The sequence below is a fragment of the Diospyros lotus genome, chromosome 12 (genome assembly GCF_014633365.1).
Source record: "Diospyros lotus cultivar Yz01 chromosome 12, ASM1463336v1, whole genome shotgun sequence".
In the NCBI taxonomy this organism is placed as follows: domain Eukaryota; kingdom Viridiplantae; phylum Streptophyta; class Magnoliopsida; order Ericales; family Ebenaceae; genus Diospyros; species Diospyros lotus.
Window position 1 is genome coordinate 8,076,634 of NC_068349.1, and position 15,258 is coordinate 8,091,891.

Below are 15,258 nucleotides of genomic sequence, written 5' to 3' on the forward strand. Positions count from 1 at the left end.
TTCGGATCAAGATATAAAATGATCAAAATAAGGTTAAAAAATATTCCAAGATTTTTATCAAACTATTTGTTAAATTTTTTAAAATACACTAGAGGACACAAATGTTTTTTTTTTCCTTAAGTAACGTTTATTAAAATGAGCAAGATAAGAGAGTATCAAGATAAGACTGAAATGCTTTCTGGACCAAGATATGAAATAATCAATATAAGGTTGGAAAGCATTCTAAGATTTTTATCAATTTATTTGTTAAATTTTTTAAAATGCATTAGAGGACACAATCATCATTTTTTTCTTATCTATAAAGACCAAGATATATTTATCTTGAGGGGGGAGAGATAAGCATATCTTGAACAATCAAGATAAGAAGTCATTAATGACGTTTCCAAGAATTATTAGATAAATTTAAAAAACATGTTAAAAATAATAGAAGTCTGGGATGCATTCCATATCTTTGTTTTTCCATCCCATATCTTGATTAACAAACACCCCCTTATTAAAGATCAACATATATTTATCTTGAGGGGAGAGAGATAAGCATATCTTGAAAGATCAAGATAAGGGGTCATTAATGATTTTTTTAAAAATTTTTAGATAAACTTAACAAACATGTTGAAATGATAAAAATCTGGAATGTATCTCATATCTTGATTTTTTCATCCCATATCTTGATTAACAGGCGCCCCCTAAGGTGTTATGGTTATGTTTGGTAAAATAAATAAAATAAGATTTTATTAAAATAATTTATTTATAAAATTTACAATAAATTATTCAAAAAGAGAAAATGAATAAATTTATTTTGAAAACTCAAGATAAGAAGTTATGTAATTTTTTTTAGAAAATTTAATAAATATAATAAAAAATATTTTTATCCAGCATATTTTTCAAATCTCATATTTTTTATTCTATATTTTGATTAATAAATTCTGAAAAAAAAGTTCACCTTGATTTAGTCAAAGGGAATGTGCTGGCACCGGAAATCTTAATTAATTTGGAGCATAAATGACCCCTGAGAGAGTTGGACTTTGATCTGCATTTCCATTGTGAACATTAATGTTGTGGTAGATTGCCCGTTGACTTCATGTCTCCATCTTTAACATGTCAAAAGGTATAAGAGTTTTGAGACCTCTTATGTTGTTTGCTGAGTCGCAACATAACAGATGTCCGCAAATGAAAGAGACATAATTCCATGCATGTGGGGTCTATGTGCATGAGGTCTACACCCCTCTCACTAGCGGGCAACTGCTATGTTGCCCACCAGTTGATAACATAGCAGACCTGTAAGAGTTTGAGGCCTGTTATGTTGCTCACTGACGGGCAACATAATAGGTGTCCGCCAATGAGAAGGTGTGGGCCCCATGCATGTGGGGCCCATGTTATGGAGTTGTCTGCTAATTTTACTTAATTTTGTGTTCATACAGACACAAGCTACACCCAAGCCGTCTTAACAACATTTGGCCTAGACAAGACTTGATTTAATGACTTTTTAATAATATAAATAAATATTAAAAAAATTATTTTTATTTTATTTGTTTTTTTGATATACAAAATAACTAATTAAATTTTTATATTCTAATCTGAAAAATAAATTATTTTCAATTAACAATATAGACAAGAAAAAAAATATGAAAAAATAAAAATTGAATAAGTAAAAAAATGTGAAAGAGTTTATAGACATGCAAATTAAAAATTCACTGATTTACTTTTATTTTTTTTAATGCCAAAATCAATGTAGATTTTCTAAACAAAATTTTTATGATTTAAAAAATCATTTTATCAAATTGTCCACCTAAACTGATACCACTTATCCTTTCTTTTTTTTTTGTCACGTCACAAGTTTACACCTCATTATTCATCGCCTAACATTGAAAAATGATCCGTAGATTTAAAAAATTGGGGGCCTCCTCATCTAAACGATATTTCATTATACATTATCTAATATTAAAAAATAATTTGTGGACTTGCGGAGTTAGGGGTCTTCTCATTCAAATAAAATAATGAAATAAATAGAATATAAATTCAAATAAAACTATCATAAAATAGAATTAGTAATTTTGTATATCAAAATATTAAAAAATTAATTAATTATCAATTTTGGGGCCCCATTTTCTTGGGGGCCCTAGGCATAGGCCATTTCTTGAGCCGAGTCTGGTTCCACCCTTGTCGGCATGAGAGGTTCTGTCGTTATAAATATGTGAACTATGGTTCTAACTTGTTATTCTAAATGTGCATGTTTATTTATCATCTCTTATATTTATACGATTAGGCATGACATAGCATGATGATTATCTTGATGCATTGATTTTATACTTTTCCCCATTACAATGCTCTTTATCCCTCACTAAGTTAATGTCAAGTTTATCTCTTAATATTTCAGATTTTGTAGATTGGAATAAATTTTGACGGTGAGAGTCGTGATATACGACCCCATTGAATATACCTTAGTTACGCTCCGGTTACAACATATACACATCATTCCATAGAGTTGTGCATGAGAAGATTTAAGTTCTTTTTTATTGTGAATTGGTAAATTGTGACTATTGTAAGTAAATAATGAATTTTGGGCCGATGACACTTTAATTTTTGTATATAAATGATGGTAATATTTTTGTAAATTATTTAAAATGTTTATATGCTAGAGGAATAAGTGTATTGCAGGCTTATTATCCTCTCTGGGAGTTTTCGACTTCTTAGGAAGTAATACTCTTCACGACTGTTAGATTTTAGGTTGTGAAACCATAATTTCAAAAAAAGTATTTCTAATTTAATTATGTACTTACGTAGTTCAAAATTTAAGATATTTTTATGTTTTGGGTGTATGAGTTCAAATAGTCCCAACCTCCTTAAACCTACTACTACACCTGATCCTACATATTTAGACAGCACAGCAAGGGACATTTGTTTAGCCTGATGAGATGTGTGTGACAAGAGCTTCTCCTATTAGGGTTGGCATAAAATTTAGCTCAAACTCATCAAAATCTGTGGCTTGTCATCCCTATTTTTTAATCCAAATGATTAATAGAATATATTTTTTTTTTTTAATTCAAAAGGGTAACTCTTGCCAGACATGACCTTGGCTACCACCATTAGAGTTAATACAAGGATTTAGTAAGACAAACACGTACATATCCGATGAGGTTGATCGAAGGGGTATCAAAATTATGGAAGCTAGTGTTTCTTCTGTTGCTCCCAATTTCCAATATCAAAGACTCCAAAGCTAATACCATCAAATTCACCGAGAAACTACATTCCATGGCATGCTCGATTGACATGTCACCACTGTAAAATGAAAGAACATAAATAAAAAGAGAGAAATTTTCATTGTGTGACAATGTGCAAAAGTATGAATATGCACTAAAAAACAAGTAGAGTAGGAAGTAGTTTTTCGCTTACTATGTTCAACAGCCCTATTAGTAATTGCTTCAGGTCATGATGATCTTCAATGTGATTTGTAGTATTAAGGTTGTTTGAATGTATCGGCTCCTATATATACTTTTTTTGCCACTTTTTCTCCTCCCATGTGCAAGTGTTCTTAGCCAATTTTTCCCCCCAGCCAAGCAACCAAAGCCGAGTAGGGATAATGACAGAAAGAGAGGGGGAAGAAGCAGGGTAGAGGAATTGGTCGACTCGTTAAGCCCATGACCTGAAGTCCGCTAGTTCGAATCCTATCCCCACCTAATAACTTGAGATGTTGGGGAAGCCAGCAGTTGTGCCCTAAGTAAATTCTTTGAGTCATTTTATATTCGTATTCCAAGCCTGGGTTTCTTTAGCTTTGGAGGGTAAACTGTCACACGGCCTAAAGAGAAAAAAAGAAAAGTCGATGACGACAGAGCTTAAAGTCACTAGGGGCATTCTACTTCTCGGTTCTTTTACCAACCAGCCTACAACATCTGAGCATCTACACAACGTTCTCATATCATCTTGTTCATTTTGATTTCTTTTCATTCCACAACCAGAACACAAATATTCTTAGCATGCAACAAATGCATTAGACTACTTGTCTTATTGTCTAACATTTACCCTTAGAGCGATGAAGAACCTCAATCACTAGTAAGAGGAACAACAAAAATGTGGAATTCTAGTATTCTACAATCAATGCATAGCATTTCAAATAGTTGTAGAAATGAAAGAAATACCCCAAGCTTATAGCTTTTAGGAAGCAATGAAAACTGATTACATTAGGGGCGTCAAAAAAATCTGAAAACTAGTGAACCGGACCAAATCAGACCGAATTGTGCCTTTTGGATTGGTTCTATGACTCAATAGTTAGGCTTTGGTTCTAAAAAATTAAGAACCGATATATTTGGTTTGGTTACTGATTTTTTTTTTCAAACCGTGGTTCGAACCGAATCGAAACCGATGTTATACTTATATATATTATAATTTTTTAGGTATATATATACACATATGCATAAATAGTATCATATTCATGAACTCTTTTATTTCTAAAATTTTATGTGTTATTGCTATACTAAATGGTCGATGTAATCTCATTTGATGAAGTAGTTTATGAATTATTTTGTTCTACTTTTACTTCAAAATTTAAAGCATTAATGAAGTTATGGGTTTATTTTAATTAACAAATTTGTTTGTAATTTCATATTTTGCAAAAATGTTTAAAAGCTAAATGTTAATTGGATAGAATCGAAATCGAACCAAAACCAGCCCAGTGTGACGAATTGATTATGGTTTGGTTTTATATATGTAATGATTCAGTTACGGTTCTTATTTTTTCAAAACCGTTAAAAATGGTTCGATTATTGGATTCTTATAGAATCGGACCAATCTGAACCGTTAACACCCATAAAATACATCTACCGGTATGGGAGAGAAAAATGAGTGACAAATTAGTTGGTTCCAAGGAAATATTTTGTGCCTTTGAGACCCATATCAATAAAATAAAATACGTTGGTACCTTAAATCAACAAGACACTATCACGTGTTCATAACAATAAAACAACCATTTTTTAATCAAGAAAATTATTACGCTAGCTAACTCTTTTGAATATATCTATGAATTTAATTTTATCATTTGTAGTATTAACATTTTATTGATTTGGAGCATTAAAGAAGGTTGCTAATGTGGTGCGAGCCACAAAGTAATTTCTCGTTGATTACACATGTAACGACTCTCCTCTCGAAACCCCCGCTAGTATAAGAGATCCGTGAGAGGATTATTAATAGAATGATACAAAAGCAACTCGAACCAAAGCACCATTAACATACCACATAAGCTCTCATTTCATTCACCACAACATAATAAGTAAGCATATACATTCTATCGGGACAAAAGATACATCTTTTGAATATAATACATCAAGCCACTAACACAAAACATACATATACCCTCAAAGCATAAGAACCTAGCTAGCTTTGGCAATTCAACCCAAAAAAAAAATCTAAGACCTTTCTTTATGTGAGCTCTGTATACATCTAATGAAACAAAATCAGCCCCTGCTAGACTCACCATCAGCTTTATCTTTATCTATACCTAGAATGATGGAAAATAAGGGTAAGTCACAAGACTCAGCAAGTATATAAAAAGAACGAGAAATAGTTACAGCCAGACTTTCCCTGAATATCATGCATATCATGCTGTATATTGAAACACACACTAATCCCGTTTACATAAACGACACACAATTCATGCCATGTCATATGTCATATCACAACCCATGCCATGCAATCATATAACACAATACCAAGCCATAACATAAATGCATAGATACACATATATAGTCATTGGGACCCACAAAATATGCACATATTGGCACCCAAAACCCTATATACAAACCTACCAGTAGCTAAGGACAGGCTACCACATCAATAACATGAACCCAAGGCTCTTGTATCACATCCACCAACGTCATATCCATCACCGTCATCATCACATGCCAAAGCACTCACAATCACATCATGTCGACCCCCCCCTCATATATCAAAATCTCATATCACATATCAACAGAAGCCTCGCTTCCTTTCCATCATTACCCATAACCTTTTCATGTAATGTAACACATAAGGAATGCAATGGCTTTTGCAGTATTAACGTGATGACAATGCACTCATAAGCCAAGCATCAAATCATACTACGCCTACGTAAGAATTCACACAAGTGAATGCTCTAAATACATATGATCACCTAACATACACAAGTCAACACTCAATAGGTTAACTGTGTCATACCAATGCTCACACTCCCAACACATACAAGGATGACCCCCAATGAATGCAACCTATGTCCCAACATCATCATGTGAAGCAATATAGTAATATAATGTAATGCAATGCCTCCATAAGCAGAATTACACAACTAACCCAATACTGACTATCTAGAACCTATCTCATTATGGTACAACATTATTCCACAAAGAAATGTAGGGAGAACAAACCCTACTTGGCTAGTGAATATAAAATACATCAATAATACTCAAGAAAACTCTTGAAATCTCTCAAGGAGTTACATCTAGAAGCATTATCATTTAACCCATCAATGGCTCTCATCATACTCCAACCATATCCAAAATAAGTTATTTATCTCCCGAAAATCGGAGCAAGGCAAACCACTCAAAACAGAAGAATTCCATATTCTAGGCAAGATTGGCAGGGTTGCTCGACCTCAAAATATAACCAAATGATCTAAGAAATATGCCAAAACAAATCTTATGAAGTCTAGATTATGGGGGAAAAAATGGATCTCAATTTGAATAACACCACGGAAAGTTATGTTCCAAAATTGGAGCGTTGTTAGATTGATACAAAAATTCTCAATTTCAAATGGGTATTTCACATGGCATTTACAGACTCAACACTTGTCCAAATAATCTAAATTCCATATAAAAATGAAGCTTATCTAGTCTAGTTGCAAAAAGTGGATCTCGAATCGGATATAATCACAGAAAGTTATACTCAAAAGAGTACAACATGCGCAGACTTAAACGGAAAGTCAACTTTTAAAATTGAAAAGTCAACTTTTGAAAGAAAAAATTGAGTTCTACATCAACTTAGTCGACCCAGCCTAAAACTTGATATACATAGTCGACTTTCACTCAAAATAGTCGACTCCTGAGATCTAGAAACGAAAACGAACGAACAAAATGCACCAAAAACCAACCAAAATTCTTTTGAAAATATGAGGTGACTCAAGACCTCATTTGGACCATAGACCTGATTTACCAAAATTCCAAGAAAAATCACACGAAATACAAACAACTAAGTTGAAACCCACATACAATAGAGCAAGAAAGGAGAGAGCATGCACTTGAAAGAAATAGAGGGGAAAAAACTTGCACATAAATGGAGAAGAAAAGAGAACTTGCTTCCAACAGTTTTAGTAGCCCAACCAAAAAACCAAGCCGCAAAAGTTGATATCTTTTACTCCCAAAAACTTCAAGATCAAAATGAGAGAAAAAGGAAATGGAAGAGAAGAAGAAGGATGGTAGAAAAACAAAAGGAGAAGAAGAAGAAGAAAAGCTGTCGTCGAGAGAGGGGAAGAGAGAAAGAAGAAGAATGGTGGAAGAAACAAAGGAGTATAGAGGAGGAAATGGGAGTAGCGCGGGTTTTTCACTACCCACTTTTCTTGTTTTCCAAAATGCCCCTCACTCACACACACAAAACACAAATATCCATGCCCCTTTTAGTCTTTTGCCACATATTCAATTTTTTATTTCTCTTTTTTTTATTCTTCCTTTTCCAATTCCCTAATTTGCCCTTCACTTTTTTTCATTTTCATTTAACTAAAATACATTACTTTGTGCACATGAGCTCAAGCCCACATCAATAGCCCAACTCATTTTTGGCCCAATGGATTTATTTTCAACTTGGTCTCAACCCATTTTATTCAATTTTTCAACCTTTACTTTTGGGCCTTCCAACCCTTGCCCAAACCCATGTGTTGGTATATTCAACACCTTACAAATTTCAGCTTCTCACTCTAATTTACACACACACATGCTTTAAATATTTAACTCACACTAATCTCATAAATTCGTCTTAAGAATTACACCTAAAATAAATGCCAATTACTTTGAGCTTTTCAACATAATACTCCTTTCTATTAAATTTTTAACCCACTGGCCAAATAAATTATTTCTAACATTTAATTTAATTCAAGTCAAAATATAATATTCATAATAAAATATTAATGACTGCCTTAGACCACTAACGGGTCATTACAGCATATTTAGAACAAAATAATACATGAGCCTGGTGGCATGGGAAAACACACGAAGTTGAAACCTATCCTCTAGAGAATACTTGGATGGCTGTTCAGAGAGGGCAAATTCAAGCTATATGCTAGTGGAAAAGAACAAAAAAAAAAAAAACCATCATGTTCCTAAGAAAACCTTTCACGCTGTATCTAGACAAAGTGAAGCTCGTTGCTCTCCTTTCCATTCCGCTCTTTTCAAGTATGAGAAGAGAATAATATTTATACACTGCTATTTTGTTTCATAATGTACTGTTCCATCCCCTATCTCACTCCTTTTCCAAAAAAAGCATAGTGGGAAGTTCCACAAATTAGTAATTTGAAAAATTAACTGATTAAGATTGATGAGCAAGGTTTTGATAAAGAAAGGCACAAGATCAAGCTCTCAGAACTTTTTATTGTTCTTCCAATCAAGTTGAATGATTAAGTTTATGGTCTTTCCCTACGCAAAGCTTGTAGAATCAAAGTTAACCTTGCCATGCTAAGCAGAAATAAAAAAGCTAGCGTTGGCATAAGTTCACAAATGAGGCCAGTAGAGGTGCACAAGCAGGACATCAAACAGATAAATAAAAGAAAATTCAAAAAATTAACCTAGTGCTATGCCAATAAAAGAAACCCAACATAGGGCAAAGATGAGCCAACTTAAGATCTCATAACTCATAGCAGTTCAATTTATTATATGAGTATATGAAAACAAAGTAAACAACTTCAGTGAATGAAACCCAACTATAAAAGGTACACTGCTCTACATTCACCAGTCACCACTCCACAAAATGAAAGAGCGAGATATGAAGACTACAAAATTCAAAAGTTTTTGACCAAGGGATTTACAGAGGAAACAAATCAAAGAACAAAACCTTGTGCAGGTGCAGAAGCTTTAGGTATGTCTGATGCATGAATCTGACCATTTTTATCCACCATTTTTCCTTCTCCGCTCCTCTTCAGCCATTCCCACTTTCTCTTTCGTCTTTTGACCAACTTCTCCCGCTGTCTTAGAAACTTTATTGAAAGCACCCGTCACCCATGAAGCTCCAGTAAATACGTAGCGGTTCTTCATTATTGCTGACCCAGCACTGCTGACTTTTTGCCCAGCAGTATTATATGCTGATTTTGTTTTCCCAGAAATCTGCAGTTTCTGGTCTACTCCTCTAACTTTCTCATTAACCGCGGAGGTTCCAATGCTTATTTTCTCACTGAACCCAATTTTTTTGTCAATTGATGCAACCTTGGAAGAGGCAGTTGCGACCTTGGACGAGGCAGTGGAAGTCAAATGGTGCTTCTCATCAAAGGATTTGGCTTTGTTAACCGCACCTTTGCCTAAGACAACACTTTTGGCAAGCACACTGCTGAATACATCCTCTGCCTTCTCAAGTACAGATCCAGCACCGCCTGCAGTTTTATTTTCTGTCTTCTGCAGAAGTTAGAAAAAAATCAATTCCTGAAGATTCATCTAATGCTTACATAAAAATTAAGCCAGGTGACTCCTTACAACAGGTGGTGCTGAAGCAGCAGGCGGGAGCTTGTAAAGTGGATCCAGAGTTACAGTGACAGATAGATCAACAATTGTCGCTCCCTAAGAAGATCAAATGCCAAAATTACTCATATATTATAAAGGACAACAGAGTCATCATATAGAAGACAATAATCATCAATCAAAATAAGCCCAATTCTTCAACTATCTGATAGGCACTTGACTTATCAAAGACAAGAGGCAAGGGTGTAAATTGGATGGCTGGCATAACAGCCAGCCATGTGCGTAGGGGTAGTGAAGGGAAATCGCTGGATTGTGTAGCAACCCAGCAAGCGTATAACAGATTTCTGTTGAGGAGGAGGGAGGGAAGAATGTATAGAGGGGGAAGAAGTTGGGAGAGAGGGGAGATTGTTCTTGTATTGAGTCTTAAAGAGAGTTAAGGGCCTCTCGAACGCCCTGGGTTGCTTTCATTCTTGGCTGGAAAGTCTAATAGCTATTGATATTTGATTGTTGTTTGGATTTCTATCGAGGATCATATCAATTTGGTATTAGAGTATTTCGATCCTAATGGTGAACTTGACTGATCCAGTCGGTGATTTGGAGATGAGGGTGGAAGGCATTCAACTGGGAGATGATGCCATGAGGAGTGCGTTTCAAACGATGGAGAGACACCTAGTGAACCTGCTAGAGCAGTTCGCGAGGATGCGAACGAGATGGGAAGAACAGGAGCGGGCGAGCAAGAGCAAAAGGAAGAACGTGGAGAGACGGGAGGAGCAAGAGAGAGAGAGAGGAAGACAGACCTACGGGTTCGCCCTTGACAAGGGAGGGAACGCTAGTAACTGGAGCGAGAAGTGGCGAAGGGGGCGACTGGGTCGATGGTGTCGGAAGGCAGGAGTACCGTGGGAGACGCCTGGAAATACCCATCTTTGAGGGAGATGATCCAGATGGCTGGGTCTTTAGGGCTGAGCGCTACTTCATTGTGAACCAGTTATCCGATGCGGAGAAGCTGGAGACAGCGGCCTTATGCGTTGAAGGAGCGGCTCTATTGTGGTTCCAGTGGGAGCAGCGAAGGCGACGGGTGAGGAGTTGGGCAGAGCTTAAGGCGACGGGTGAAGAGTTGGGAGTTACGGTGAATGGGCTGGCTGTCGAGGAGAAAATGGACACAGCAACACTGTGTTTGGAGGGTGCTGCTCTTCCATGGGTCCAGTGCAAGCAACGGAGACAAATAGTGAGAAGCTGGGAAGAGTTTTGAAGGGACTGCTGAGGAATCGCTTAGGGTCCATGCTGGAAGACACGGGGGACGAGCTGCATATTGAAGGGGGATTGGCGGTTGAGCAGATGATGGTGTAGCGAGGCAAAGTGGCTGCCGACAACGATGGTGTTGGGGAGTTCCACGGCGAGGCAGAAGGGCAGCCGACGATCGATCCATTTAAAAGACCGCAGACGGCCGAACCGGTGACAACCAAGGAGAGCATCTCGCCGAGGAAGGGGGCGCCATCAACAATCCATGTTGCCTGGGAAGATGGTGTGACTCTTAGCCAGGTTTCTCAAAAATTTTACATGGGGTTGGTTGATAATGGAGGGCCCCCCATGTATTCTCACCATCATGAGGGGGTGGGTGCCTCGTCCAAGCAGGTCATGATGGTGGAAGGGCAGCCTATTTCTCGAAGTCAAGGGCTCAATTTACATTCTGTTGTGGAGCCCAATGAATGTGCATCACTATCAAGCATTCCTCATGGTATATGGTACTGTCCGTATTGTCAGAATATGTTCCAAAGAGATAAGTTTGTGGAGCGTAATGCTAATGCTGTAGCAGCTGGAAAGGTTTCAGGAATTGATCCTATTGAAGAAATAACCAACCGTTGTATTAGAATTGTCAAAAATCTTGAAGATGCTGAGGTCATTGCATGTGTTTTGTGCAAAGGTTCTGATTTTAGCAAATCTGGATTTGGCCCACAGACTGTTATAGTTTGTGATCAGTGTGAGAAAGAATATCATGTCGGTTGCTTGAAGGAACATAAGATGGCCGATCTAAAGAAATTGTCAAAGGGAAAGTGGTTCTATTGCATGGGTTGTAGGATGACCTATTTTGCTTTACAAAATTTACTAACTTGTGGAGATGAGAAGATCCAAGATTCTCTATTGGATGTCATAAAGAAGAAGCATGAGGACAAAGTTCCACATATGGTTTCTGACTTTGATGTGGGATGGAGGGTACTCAATGGCAAAATTGCTTCTCGGGAAACTAGAATGTTGCTCTCAAAAGCAGTTGCCATCTTCCATGAATGCTTTGACCCTATTGTCAATTCAGGAACTGGATGTGACTTAATTCCATCTATGGTTTATGGAAGGAGCTCAAGGGGCCAAGACTTTGGAGGAATGTACTGTGCAGTATTAATGGTGCACTCATCCATTGTATCAGCCGGAATCTTCAGGCTTTTTGGACAAGAAATTGCAGAGCTTCCTTTGGTTGCAACAAGTAATGATAGGCACTTGACTTATCAAAGACAAGGGGCAAGGGTGTAAATTGGATGGCTGGCATGACAGCCAGCCATGTGTGTAGGGGTAGTGAAGGGAAATCGCTGGGTTGTGTAACAACCCAGCAAGCGCGTAACAGATCTCTGTTGAGGAGGAGGGAGGAAAGAATGTATAGAGGGGGAAGAAGTTGGGAGAGAGGGGAGATTGTTCTTGTATTGAGTCTTAGCCAGACTTAAGGGCCTCTCAAATGCCCTGGGTTGCTTTTGTTCTTGGCTGGAAAGTCTGATAGCTATTGATATTTGATTGTTGTTTGGATTTCTATCGGGGATCCTATCACTATCACACTTGTCATTAACAACTAATATATAACAGTCTCTACAGGAAAAATTATTCAAGTGATGAAATTAGAAGACGTGACTTTGAAGAATTTTTCTTCTTATTTTCAGTCAGGTACTTTTGGTATGAGAATAAATGCACATGCTGTATAAGTAAATAAAAACAACATAATATTGAATATAATGAGAAGTAAAATCACCGAAAGTAGAAGCGCATTCTCTGCTCCTTCTGAATCCTTGAAGGTAACAAATGCTGTTTGGGACCTCTCAGTATCACTGCATAAACATAAAACATAAAACAAAATTGAAAATCATATAACAAAGAAGAGGTAGAAAGAAAATTGAGAAAAAAAAAAACTTCAGATGGCAACCTCTGCATCTCAACATATTCAATATCACCAGAAAAGGAGAAGAACTCCATGACATCCTGCTCAGTTGCCCCTAAGGACAAGTTGCTGACTTTAACAGTTCGTATCTGTAGCAAGAAAACAAGAATATCAATCTGTAAATGTATTGGAGAAAGGAAGTATGTGCCATTCCTCAAAAGCATGGTTTAATCAACTGCCCATATTTGTTCTCCACAACCAAAGAGAATAATAATGATCATAGGTTCAACGTATGGACCAGTATCTTGGTCACTTATCCTTGTCAAAGAGAAAATTTTCATAAGCTACTTAAACTTCAGCAATAATTCAAAATATCAAAGAAGACAGAAGACCAAGTATAGATGACAATCCCACAGCATTTTCAAGCTATTTAAAACCTGAGCGCTCATCGGGTTTGCAAATGATATATGTAACAAATTATCAATCTGAGAGTGATAATTTGTTAACAGCACATCATAAGTGATTATTTTGCTTCTTCAAACTGTAAGAGTGGTAAACCCCTTATTAAGAGTGGTACTAGACCTCCAAGAGATCACTAGCACATGTACAAAGTTCCCTCCATGTCCTTCTTTAGTACATCTATCAAAGAAAATAAAATAAGATAAAGCAACCATCTCATTACTGAAGCAGGCCTGACCTGACTGACTTCTTTCCTAAATAGAAAACCAAGAGTATTGATGATTGCAGGCTTAACAAATGAGCTGAGGAAGTAAGACCTATGTGACCTGGACATTACCCAAGGCCTATTACAGACCCAAAGATGTGTTCCAAAAAATTCAAACAAAAGTTTTAGACATTGTACCCAAATGGAAAAAAATGCATATTTATTGCCCATTTATGCTAAACCGCTCTTTTAGTCTCTACTGTAGCCACTAAACTTCCAGAGAGCAGGTCCACATCTATCAATTCACCTTCATCATGGACTATCAATTTTCATAATGACATCCTTTTATTACAAGAAATTTCTTAAGTTTCCACAGTGATGAAGAAAGTAGAAATGCTTTAAAGAAGTTCCAAGGTACAGGGGATCAAACAATTGTCATCTTAGGTGCAATAATATCCACTTTTAGAACTTCAAAAGGACAACAAAAGGCCACCTCTCCATCTCATTTAAAGCCAAGAAGAATCAATTTCAAGGTTGTCCTGGCACGCACTTACAATTATATGATGCATTGTAATTGCACGATTATATATCAAAAACATAGCTATAACATTTGAATTTGTCAATCAGTTCCAAAAGTATTTCAGCTTGTCTCCTAAATTACATCCCAAAACTCTCTATGATTAAATCTTTCTCATAAAGACAAAGAATTGGAAATCAATAAAAGGGATTGAGATCCCAGGTGCTATCAGCTATGGTTATCAAAGGAGGTTAGGTTGCTCCTGAAGATATTCTGAAAGAAAATTCAGGGGGCAAGAGAGGGAAAAAGAAAAGAAAAAGAATTGTCAAGATAACAACGAAATAAAGTGATTAGACTGTGGAGCTAACAAGAATAGCTTGCTCAAAATGATCAAAGTCGTCTGAACGAACATCAAGCTCCCCCAAAAAACAAATAACAAGATGCAAATAACAATAAAAGCGAAACAAATCTCGAATATCAACAACCTGAAATTATCCATAAAAATAGAAGATTCCTAAGAATTCGAAGATGTATTAATTCGATCAACAGTAAATTAGAAAAATATTTACTCAAAAGACAAAATAGGAGGCCTTGTTGCTTCTCTCCGGCTTACTTTAATTTGAGTCAGATTACAACAAAATAAACGCCGACTACAAGGTCACCGCAGCTATTTACAGTTCATAAGCAATTCATCCAATAAACAAGTCCGTCTACAAAAACTTCACGTACAAACACACACAGATTCAAAAATACATAGAGAGAACAAACGGAAGCGGATTGGCAACACTAACCGACATAGCAACTGTCTGTCACACGACGATCAGAGATTAAGCAGTACTGTGAGATCACCAGAGGAGAAACCGCCGGGAACAGACAAGCCGCCGGCGAGAAAGTGCACAGGCCTCTCTTCTTCCGCCGCTGCTCCGTTACTGCAAGTCTGCAAACGTTTGCGTATGTGCGTGTGTATATATACAAATATATATATATATATAGAGAGAGAGAGAGAGAGAGAGAGAGAGATTTTGGCTTTTTGCAGGGGATTAGAAAGCCGGCGGAATGGAGTAGAGGGGGAGGAACGGCGTTGACGTATCCCACGCACGATCCTCTCTGGTTGCCTTAGCGGACGCACTCCGATTCTAGAGATGGGACCCACAAATTTGGTCGTGTAAGAAATTTGGTCCAATTTTAAGATAAAATCATAATAATAATTACGACCAATATTTTTTAGTCGCTTAAGAAATAAACTGGCGGGGTGCCGCCGGTG

General features: G+C 36.8%; 1 pseudogene; it reads right to left on the reverse strand.

Moving 5' to 3' along the window:
- Nucleotides 1-8,845: 8,845 nt before the first annotated feature.
- LOC127787184 (binding partner of ACD11 1-like) lies at nt 8,846-15,093 on the reverse strand (annotated as a pseudogene).
- Between the last annotated feature and the right edge of the window lie 165 nt (nt 15,094-15,258).